Consider the following 8397-nt stretch of genomic DNA (forward strand, 5'->3'; position numbering starts at 1 on the left):
ATCTACCGAGTGCGTACGTATGTATGTATGCATATAGGTTGTCTGTCGTTGTTCACAAGGCTCTGCTGCAAGCAGCAGCAGCAGAAGCCACGCCATCCCTGCAGGCTGAGCCACAGGTCGCGGCAGCGGCAGCATCCAATGATCCGTACGTCCAACCATGTCGCGCAGTTCAAGTGCGACAGCGGCCGCCGCGCCGTGCGCGTGGGGGCCTCCTCACCAACACCAACCGACCAGCCGACGCGCGGTGCGTGCGTGTGCGTGTGCGTGAAATGGGCACCGAAATACTAGCAGGTCGCACGAGGATAGACCAGCGGCCGCACGGTACGTAGGTGGGGCCGGGGAACTGGGAGCCGGGAGGGGCATCCAGCCGCGCGAGTGCAGATTCCGGCCGTAGCGGAGAGGCCGAGATGGCCTGCGTGACGTTAGGGCATATAAGGCTAGCTGCAGCGCCATCCGCTACACCCGCGCTCCCCTTTCCCTGTAGCGATTTAGAGCGACCCTCACGCTGCAGCGGCGCACGCCAAACGGCTCCCTACGTGCTACAGGCGTAGAGGAGGACGCGCACGCCCCCCAGATCAAGGGGAGCACTGTAGCGCCCCCTTGCACAGTGCTCCCCTATTTAATAGTTGAACAAAAATAGAAATAAAAGATGAATAGAGGTAGATAATAATATTTTATAGTTGTAGTGGAGTATAGGGGGATAATATAGGGGAAACCGTTGCGGGAGATGAAAATTTAGGGGGTGCAATGTTGATGATGTGACGCAAAAAAGTGATATAGGGGAGAAAATTTAGGGAGAACGCTTGCGGATAGCCTAATACTCACTAGTTATATGCCCGTGCGTTGCGACGGGAGTAAAAAATAGATACAGATCGACAGACATCACTATGATATACAAAATCCAGACAAGTACATAGCTTATGTTCATAATCGTTTGTGATGAACGTCAGATACCAAAATCGACTATAGGAAATGTTGGGTCCATTTTCCCTTTCACAAACTATGTCCTAACAAAGTTTCAAGTCACATGCACTGCATGAGAAAAAATAAGTTACCACAAAAAAGATGGTACAAGCATTATGTCATTGTAGACCTTATACTCGAACAAGAGCAACACAAGAGAAGTAGAACAAAGCTATACGACCAAGATCTAGAAGTAGACAATCCTCGTCGGGCTTCCACCAGAAAGCTGATCACTATACCAAACTTTTAGTTCTCTGTATCATCGTTCTCCTCTTCCACTTGATCGACAACACGAGCATCCAACTTAACGCTCGCTGCCCTGACCAGCAGCTTTGCACCTTCTTGAATCAAGCCCTGGTATTATTGACTGCCCTGACTATTGAACTATGAAAAAGGGTGACGTGACTTCCGTCTTCTTCGGGCCTCTCACGATCTTAAAGTATTATTGGCTTCAGCGATGCCATCCAACCACACATCATTCCAGAAATTGACAAGTTTAATACTATTGTCTTCTCGTGTCAAGGGCGGGCATGACAAGAACAACGAATGGACGCCCCCCTAATTAAACCCAACTGCAACAATCAAGGACAGTCTTGTTGTTTCCATGCCAGTTAATTCATTTTACATCAAACAGGTACAGGAACTGACGCCTTAATGGAGGTATCTCATGGTTTGTTTGTCAACCAACTGGGAAGCCAAGAAACCTGTTGATCAGGGCGACGACTGGCTTGGCATCCCCTGGCTCGTAAGGAACCAGCGTCTCCAGGTCCATCGCTCGGATGGTCTCTCCCAGTGTTTGTGGGCGTGCACAGAAGAGGTGCTTCCTTTCAGCCAATTCTTCTGCTAGTTCGCTCTGGTGATTGTCCATCAGATCCTTGTTTATGACGACGATAAGCGGTTTGCCGAGCCGCAACGTCTCAAATATGCTTCCTGAACCTGCCAGTGCCAAATCTTGAGAGACAAAACAATAAATAGAAACAAAACAATAAATAGAATAGGCACACAAAATATTTCAAACAAAAGACTTTGTTGATCGCAGGGCCGAACCTGGGGTGGTCGAGCCGGGCGGCCGCCCAGGGCCTCCAAAATGTCGGGGCCCCTCGGTATATACTTAAGTATAGTACTAGCCCAACTAGTATTTACTTTGTTAGCTGACCAGCCCAATTATCCAAACACGCGAGCCCATTATCTATTATACTCTCTATAATTTATTGATTTATTATTGTTAACCTAATTTCTACCGGCTGCTGTGCGATACGGTCATACGGCGAACAGAACGACGATCGGTCTTCTCTTGGTCAAGCAGCCAGCAGGTACGTTGTGGCTGATGGCTACAAATTGCTCTCTGAACTACTGAAAAAATTTAGCCCCAATCCCTCTGCGATTCGTCTCTTTGGCCGTCCGTCTGCGCCCACCGCCGTGAGCGGCCGCACCAAGATGTGCATGTGCTCCATCATTTGAAGTTTGGACTCATCAATCATTTGATTTATTTTATTATTTATTCCTTAGTACGTCTCGTTCTTTATCTTTATTTAATCATTGCAAGTTTGGAACACAGTGATGAGCTTTAGACAATTAAACTGCGTGAGAGCAGGGCAATCGTCCGCCTGCCGGCTGCTGCCTGCTCTCTGACTCCACGAGATCTGCACATATTCAGTTGTTCTACGTATTCAGGTAACCAGGTTTGCATATTAAATATTCTAATTAAGTTTTTTTACTCCTTAGTAATATAATAACTATCTGTTATATTTACTATTGTTTTAAATTTGCAGTGGTTTGTTATATTATGTCATCAAGATTGAGAAAGTATCCATTAGGTAGTGAGAAGAGAAAAAGGAAAAACAGTCTGATGAATTCATTGGAACACAACGAGGAGTTTTGGATAAATTTTTAAAGACTAATAATTCTACTGCTTCGAGTAATGAATTGGCAATTGTTGCTGTGGAGGAAGAGGAGCCTGCCATTGGGAATTCTGAAGAAGAACGAGGAAATGTTGATCCTAATGTCGATGATAACAATGTAAGTGGCCCTGAGAATCCAACTAATTTATCGGGTGCAACACAGTCTGCAACACGATGTATTATACGCTGTAAATAAAGTGAGCAAAAAGTTGCAATCACCAACTATGTGCATTGACTCTGCTTTGGATCTTATAAAAGGTATGACAGAATACTTTGAGACATACAGAATTGAGGGGTTTTCTAATTCTCTCAATATTGCCAAAGCTATTGCAAAAGATTTGGCTGTAGATGCATCATTTCCAGTAAAGCGCCATATAGTGAGGAAGAAACAATTTGATGAGAGTAATTCTCAAGAAGAAATTCTAGAAGCTGAGAGGGCTTTCAAAGTTAAATACTTTTTGGTTTTGGTTGACATGGCAATCACCTCTTTGAAAACAAGATTCGAAGAACTATTGATATTTAAAGGTGTATTCAGATTTCTATTGAGTTCAAGCACCCTGAAGTCATTAAATGATAGTGAACTTCAAGAGTGTTGCATTAAATTTGCAGACACTTTCTCTCATGATGGTTCATCTGATGTTGAGGTACTTGATCTGATTTCTGAATTAAAGATTTTGAAATTCACTTTGCCAGATCGCACATTATGTGCTATGGAGATTTTTGAGCATATCAGAGATGTGGGTTGTTATCCTAATGCATGTATTGCTTATCGAATCTTATTCACCGTGCCTGTTACTGTTGCATCTGCTGAAAGAAGTTTTTCTAAATTGAAACTATTGAAGAATTATTTGAGATCAACAATGAGTCAAGAGAGGCTAAATGGTCTAGCGACATTATGCATTGAGAAGAAGTTATTGGACGATATCAATATTGATAGCATACTCGATGTCTTTATATCAAAGAATGTTCGAAGAAACTTTATAAGATGATCCAATATGCCAAGTAAGTTTTTATCATTCTAGTTAATAGTATTTTCAAACCATTCAACATTTGTATTTATTATTGTTATATATATGCAAATATAGATATTATATATATGGGTTAAAAGGGCCTCCATATAAGTTTTCGCCCAGGGCCCCTGAAATCTCAGGAACGGCCCTGGTTGATCGCAAGGTCGGTCTGGCTTAAAGCTTGCTGATCATTTTAAGCATCACGAACCTGAAACAAAAAAAACTCATGCTGCCTGGAAGTTTTGATTCACTGCTGCAGAATAGTCCTTATGCAGAGTATTCAATGATACAGAAATGGAAAAAAAATGATAGTAGCAAAAGATGGAGCGGATTCTGAACAATCAGTGAATTGGAGAGAAACCAGGGGGGAGGAATCCTATTCCCATTCAAAACCATGGATCCCTTCAATTCCCTGGTCACCAAATCAGCTCCAAAAAGGTTAAGTTATATTCTAGTTGCAATTAACAAACCCACCTTTTACATTCCTTGTACTGTCCTGGATTCTAGGGTAACCTAGCGATCTTTTATGACAACAGAGCCAGGATTTTAACTACAATAATATAAATGTAAAATCCCTACTACTACTGGCTCTGCTCAAACCATTTTTGAAAACTTCAATTTAATTTTGTAAAAGCGTAAACCTGAACTACACACTACTTATGCGCATGAATTTTATTTTCAGAAATAGAGGAATGGAGCAAGGTATCCAAAGTAAAGAAGTTGAAGTAGGAAAATAGAAATACAAACTACTACTTGCCGACTGGAATGGTGAGATAATTTGGTTGTTACCTCGCCGATTTAAGTTAGTCGTTTACAAAGCCTGAGGTTCCTTTTGACGTTGATCTCTATATATGGTTGGATTGCAAAGGGAAGGTAACTGTCTTCACCTATCACAATGAAAAGGTAGTGGATTAAGAACTGAATGAAGTAATACATAAACATAGCTACAATTTTTGAGAAGAAAATATTACATTTTCTTTGTATTAGCGTGGATAACTTGATGGCTGACCATAGTATATACTTGTCTCTCACCCCATAATTAATTGAAGCAACATGTGCTGGTTTATTTATAGGTTTACAAGATGCTACACCATATATTTGGAACTATTGAATTGTTCCCACCATACATTACACTATACATGGTTCATAGTTATTATTGTGGCACTTCAGCTGATTTAAGTTGAGATTACTTATCAGTGAATTAGTTTTTGTGTTTACTGAACCATTTATCCCTATAAATTTTGAGAGTATTTCTGCAGCATTATAAAAGAACACAATATTATTGTAGATAGATAAGAATGCAAATCATAACTGAGCACACTATGAACTAATACATAAACATAGCTAAAATGTTTCAGTTAGCAATAGGATATAATTCATTGTATCAGAGGAACTAATGCATTCCATGACGCTGAAGGTTCGAACAGGAAAGATCATGGTTATGTATGTTGAAAAGAAGATAATTATAGGGATGCACATAGACACAAGTGAACAGGAACTAATACATTGTATCAGCAGGAACTTTGTGTGACATGCTATGTCTCTAGCTGATAGCTCATGCCCTTTAGAAGACAGGCTGGTTAGTATTCCAGTCTAAAATAAACAAGTTGCAACTTAGTTAACACATTAAAATCACCATATCTGAGCCTCTAAGGATTGACAAGAAGCATGCACATGCACCACAATAATCCAAACCAAACCTGTTCTACAGATACATACTTCAGGCGGCTTGTAAACCAATTCATCTATGCAAATACACAAAAATCATCTGGAAACAATTGTGACAATTAAGTAGACAAACCCACAAACAGTCGAACTGCTACAACACAAGAGAAAACGTATGACTCAGAGAAATACATGAATGGCTACAACACAAGAGAATTGGTAAACACAATATAGACTCACCTGGAGGAGTGTGAGCGAAGGATTTCCGTAGCTGTAGGATGGTTGTAGCAGTCTGGCAATTGCGACCTTTTTAATGATGATGGGTGCACGATTTGGGGGATTTGTGTTGGAATCGTTTGGCAAGGCACTTTCCAAATCATCGTTGTAGATCGTGCGCTTTCCAAATCAGCGGCGGATATCATGCACGCAATTGCCAGATCGAGCACGATTGTTGGGGGGGATGGTGCATTGCCAAATTTGGGGCCCTGGCTGCGCGGAAGGGGAAACGATGGGGGCCCATGGCTGGTTGGGCTAGGGGTCGCGAGGGCTCCTCCACGGTCGGTCGCACCTCGACTGCGCGGCTGCGCAGAGGGGACGGTGAGGCGGGGGCATGGCGTTTGGGCAGTTGGGGCATCCGAGGCGGGTGCATGGGCTAGGGGACGCGAGGGCTTCGAGACGGCCGACCACACCGTGGAGAGGACGACGCTGAGGGGACGGCGTGGTGCCTGGCATGGTTGGTCGGACGGGCTCCGTCCTAGGCAAGTCGGCGACATGGCTAGTGATGCAGAGGAAACGGCGGCGCGAGGGGAAGTGAAGACATCGCGAGCGCAGATTCGGGCGATGCAGTGGGTGTGGGGGAGGACGAGGGCAGCCTCGGCGAGAGGATGGAGGGGGAGTCGTCGAGCACGGGGCGTCGGGCTGCGGCGGGCGTGTAGCGGAGTGCTGAGGATGGGGAGAACGGGGCGGCGCGACGGTGGCTGGGGTGGGGGCGGGCAACGTGAGGGGAGCGTAGGACGGGTCCACTATGGCAGTGACATGTTGGAGGGGAGGGCGAGGGAGAGGCGAGGCGGGGGCATGGCCACGCCGAGCGCCCACACTGCTTTCTTAATTAGTAGTAGGATATAGTCATATAAGTAATTTGTATTTTAAGGATAAAAAAATATGAGACATATTTTAGTGGAAGAACATTTCTAGCACAGTTCTTTAAATCTAGATACATTTTTACCCGTACAACCCATATAAATGATCTACACATTGAGAAGTTCTAGCGAATAGTGGCGGATCCAAAATCTTTCGAGAGCCTAGTCAAAAATATTACACATAATGTAAACATATAGCTTTGTCTAGTTTTTATTCATGTTTAACTATATTTTACTGTTTGGTGCACGTTTATAAGTTCATTAGCACGTTTGTAAGTTCATTACCACGTTTAAAAATATTACACATACTATAAACATATACCTTTGTCTATTATTACACATACTAGAAAAGAGATGATCTAAATAATATTGTTGTTAGGTAACAAAAAATGGCCGGACGGACGGTCCGTGCGCGTAGAATCAATCAGAGTTCCGAGTTTTTTAGGATTTATTAGCTAAAACTGCGAAATTAGCTCGGGAGATGGATTGTAACGGGTCCAGACCTCCCCCCCTCTCTCTATATATATGGAGGACTACGACCGATTGGACACCAACAACCGAATCAATAATAAATATACATCTCGTTTTTACCTTATAAATTAGGAGTAGTTATAGTTTATCCTTTATTTACCTCAAATCTTCGCATCTCTTCGGCTCTAGTCAATTAGAGGCGTCTTGGGTGGCCTGCCGATCTCAAGACAAAGCCTAGGATCTCTTCTCCCCGACGGGGTCCCTCCCAGGAGCGAGATTCAGACTCTGCCGGTGAACTCTGCTGCCCCTACGCACGCGTGGACCGTCCGGCCTCCAGACGCGGATCGTCCGGCCTCCAGGCGCGGACCGTCCTGTATGTCAGGCAGGAACACCAGCCCTGCGCCAGGTCGCGGACCGTCCGGCCCCTGGCCGCGGACCGTCCGCGCTTCCGTAGAGAGCACCATCGCCGGTTATCATCATAGTGATTGGCGCCCAGATCGGCACCAACAATTGTCTACTTAATTTGAGTAGTTAAGGGGGAGATGATTATCCAGTGATCTAAATCGTTATTTTGATGAGGTGTTAAGTCTAGGTGCAATTTATTTGATGTATTTAGTGGAGGTTTGGGGGTTAGGTGATTTGATTGTGTGTGTTTTGCAAAGTTTAAACTGGTAGATTATATAGTGGTACAAATACATACAGAGTCTTGGACAAAATATATTGACAATATAAACTAGCAGCAAGCAACAAAGTGGTTACTACTGTTATCAACATCTTTATCAAGAGATGAAGAGACTGTAGAGCTGCTGTCACAGTCACACTCGACTGTTCTTCTCAGATTACTGCGTGGAGGAGAAACTGTGTCCGCATCTTGTACACATGCACGGTGCAAATACTGAAATACCTGCATGCGCCGGCTGTAGCGCGATCTGTTGTCGTGTCACGTACCGTCCGTCTGATTCATTCGACAGTAAATCCACTGTTGACGCACGCACTGTAATATCGTCTCTTAGCAGTAACTTGACGAGATTTATGTCGCATTTGTAGATTCCGCACGTTACCGTTTGTTACTATATGCAGTATAGCAGGTACGTTTCTGCATTCTCTAAAAAATACTTTATATATATATATATATATATATATATATATATATATATATATATATATATATATATATATATATATATATATATTCCTCTGTCTCAATTCTTAAGGCTTGTTTAGGAGTAACTGGAATAAAAAGAATTG

General features: G+C 43.3%; 1 long non-coding RNA gene across 1 annotated transcript; it reads right to left on the minus strand.

Annotated features, from left to right (window-relative positions):
• Positions 1–961: 961 nt before the first annotated feature.
• LOC109943551 (uncharacterized) lies at positions 962–6645 on the minus strand. Its single transcript, XR_002266567.3, has 3 exons — positions 5780–6645; positions 4664–4761; positions 962–1899 (listed from the first exon to the last, which is right to left on the minus strand). It is a non-coding gene; the product is annotated as an uncharacterized lncRNA (long non-coding RNA).
• Positions 6646–8397: the final 1752 nt, after the last annotated feature.

Source organism: Zea mays, chromosome 1 (genome assembly GCF_902167145.1).
Source record: "Zea mays cultivar B73 chromosome 1, Zm-B73-REFERENCE-NAM-5.0, whole genome shotgun sequence".
Lineage (NCBI taxonomy): Eukaryota > Viridiplantae > Streptophyta > Magnoliopsida > Poales > Poaceae > Zea > Zea mays.